The sequence below is a fragment of the Meleagris gallopavo genome, chromosome 1 (assembly GCF_000146605.3).
Source record: "Meleagris gallopavo isolate NT-WF06-2002-E0010 breed Aviagen turkey brand Nicholas breeding stock chromosome 1, Turkey_5.1, whole genome shotgun sequence".
Lineage (NCBI taxonomy): Eukaryota > Metazoa > Chordata > Aves > Galliformes > Phasianidae > Meleagris > Meleagris gallopavo.
Window position 1 is genome coordinate 20059178 of NC_015011.2, and position 3433 is coordinate 20062610.

The following is a 3433-nucleotide window of genomic DNA, read 5'->3' on the forward strand; positions in this document are numbered from 1 at the left end:
GAGCAAAAGTTTTACTAATCCAATCTTACAGCTCTTGGATGTATAAACAGATGGCAAGATATCTCAGCAGGTGTTGCTACCAGCCCTTTGGCAGAACAAAACCTCTCAGTGGACACTAAACCTACTTAAAAAACTATTTGAAATAATGCTTCAACATCCTCTACTAAAAAATACCTCCCTTGCTAAAATAGCTCATTATACATCTTGGAAACACAATCCAGTAACTAAGAGAAATTGCTCTGAATTTTGGATTAACCATAAGAGAAACAATTTTAAAAGAATTTGATCATCAAATTGTAACAGAACTTTCAGATCTAAACATGTCCCCAGTTCCATATCATGTAAAAAGCAATAAACAGAGGTGCTGTTTAAAAGCCTAAAGGTTATTCTGAGAACATTGCTCAGAGGAGAAAAGCTCAAAAAACCCACCCAGTAACTTATTTTATGTCTAGAATTTACATGAAATGAATCAAGAGGATTTTCATCTTTCTCTTTGTTATATGGAAGAGCTTCCTGTGCTTTTTAACAATATGAGTGATTTAGCTGAGAAATATGAGTGTTCTTTGGATACCATATATATTTTTAAGGATTTCCCCTTACAAATAATACCACAGAACTACCAAAACCATGGAGAATGGCAGCCAGGACAGCTTCAGTGCACAGGAAGATTTATTAAACCAGAACTCCCAGTCTGCATAACCGGCAACTTAGCTGGGATAGAATAAAATCTTAGGCACTACAGAGGGCTGCTGAACATGTTGTTAAGTAGAATATCTGTGGTTTCCTTTTTCTACTGATTCTTGCAAGAATATTTCATTAATTATTTTGGCAGGAAGTCCTACAGGAAATAGTAGGCAACTAATGTATCAGGAAGCATATTTGACACATAAAGAAATCCACAAGTACTTAATTTTGCAGAAGTCATTGCCATAGGTTGCTGTGGATGCTAAAAGTGTAATGGTTCTCTCAGGTATAAATAGAAAAAATCATGAATGACAAGTGCTTCATCTGGGACTGCAGTAGTCCAAATAAAAGTGCTGGTTTGCTCACAAACAGCAAATAAGTATAGAATAATTTGAGAATATCTATTATGAATTTTCAGGACTTATGAATAGCACCTGACAAGTCAGAAAAATGATCTGAATGTCACATTTTGTTAGTAGTAGTTTCTAGTAGTTAGTAGTAGTTAGTAGTAGTTTGTAGTATTAAGAGGGATGTTCAAGAGAAAATATAGTACTCTTAATCTAATGTTTAGATTGTCATTACCTGAGGCTCTGTCCCTTCAAGTATAGAAAGCAAAAGTGGGCAAACCTGGAGAATGCAATATAGCAGCAGCAATTTGGGTGCTGTGGAAGGGAACAGCAGTAACAAAGCTTATCTATTCTTTCTTTTGGTATGCTTGGCTATATAAGTTTGTCGTAAGGAAGTCAGAGAAAGAAAACAAAAATGACTTAGCAGCCTGGATTGCCCCGTGGCTAAGCTGCCTAGGTGTATTGTCTAGGATGTGCTAACAGACCTTCCAAAACCTACACCGCTGCTATATCATGGACATTCATCTCTTAGCAGCATCTATGAAAACATTAAAAGGAAGGGAGTCAAACCCCAGCTCCAACTGTAGTGGATTCTTAGCCTAAATATAGGCATTAATTAATTAGCAGCAACTGTCCTAAGTCAATTAGTTAGCAGTTAGCACAGTCTTTATGTTCAGTGTCATAAATGGCGAAACTCTTAAATCTCTGAGATTTATTTGTATGCAGGAGGATTAGTTTCACATGTTAAAAGGAAGGAGTTTGTAATGTATCTGTTCTGAAATATTCTCCAGCTGGACAAATTTTTGTATTGATTTTATTGCTGTGCTGGGAACTTGTCTGCAACAGACGTTTCACACAAGACTGGCTATCCGGCTGATCAAGGCTTGGGTGTATTTGCTTGACTTCAAATTTAATAGAGGGATGCTGAATGTTTCAAAGTTAGGAAACATCATCTGCTTATTTTTCATTTAAGCAGCGAAACTGAAATTGAATGTTTGCCCTGTTGCATTGCATTTGCCCTGTAGCAGTGCGTTGTTAGTCTGTAACAGTTGTTTCGCACTGGACTGGCTATCTGAATGATCAAAGCTTGGGTGTGTTTGCTTAACCATTCTAAATTGATTGTTTTATGAGCTATATAATGAGTTAAATGTAACAATGTACAAATGAGCACCTTTCAGCCAGAAACAAATTGTAAGTATGACAGCTTAGATACAGATTCATACAAGCATGCAACACTGTCCATTTTTTTTCTGATTTTAAGATTAGGATACAAAGTTATGAATCTGCATTTAAGACAAAAGGATCCTCCTCTTTTGACACTTGTATCCAGTGGCATTGCAAGAATAGGAGGTGATCTTATTTTCAACCAGATATTGACCTCTCCTATGAGGTGGGGGATGATAATTCTCTAAGTTCATTACTTCTTGGGCAAATGCTGCTGTCAGGGGGGCAGTTGCACAGAAAGGAGTTGAGGGCTGTGTTCTTGGCACTTTGTTACCCACGAGCAGTGCAGTTTTACCCAAGTGTGGTGTGCGTGGGCTGAGCGCAGTGACACAGTTGGGTGGAGTTCAACCTTTTTCCTGTCTGTCTGTGTGAAAATGCAGCAGAGCTTTGGATATATCTAAGCTCATCAAGATAAGAGCACTTCTGGATATACACCAAGACTCATCTTTGAATAAGTAGCGTGACGGTTTCAGCCGATGTCTGCTGGGATCCTTCCTGACACGAGACTGCTCAAACTGTTCTCTGAAATGTAGAGTGCCTCAAGTTCATTAATCAAAACCCAAAAGGACTTCGCAGGGTTTAAATTTTGCCTCCTAGTGCTTCAGAAACAGATGAGTTACTGGAGATCTGTTATTAAATACAGATACCCACATTTAATAAAAAGACTGCACTGCTTACACACAGTGGCTGGAGATGGCAAAAACTCCCAGAGGCTGCTGTGAAGACCAGCATGACCGAGGCATGGCATGGACAGCAGGTTCGACTTTGAACTGTCTGAAGCCGTGAATCCTGTCTCCACTGCACAGCAATTCCACACAAGCCGAAGCCTGGCCCATCATTTCCTCAGCGATTTTCCTGTAACGATGCGTTTATTTCTCGCATTTCCTAACAAATGATATTTCTTACGCAAAGGAAGGTTTTCACGACGAGGAAGAAGTCTCTCGTTTGACAAACTTTTTCCTTTGGCAAAAATCGATTAACACCATTCCGATCTCCTGTTGCCGAAGTTTGGATTGCACATCGCGGAAACCTCTCAGCGAATTTCTCCGTCCTCCAGGCGTGGAAAACATCGATTCACTCCGCTTCTCGGCAACTCAACCGCAACAACTTTTTCAAACGACGCGGGCCGGGCTGCGACAGGGCAGCGGCACCACCGCGAGCGACGGCGGCTGCTCCCG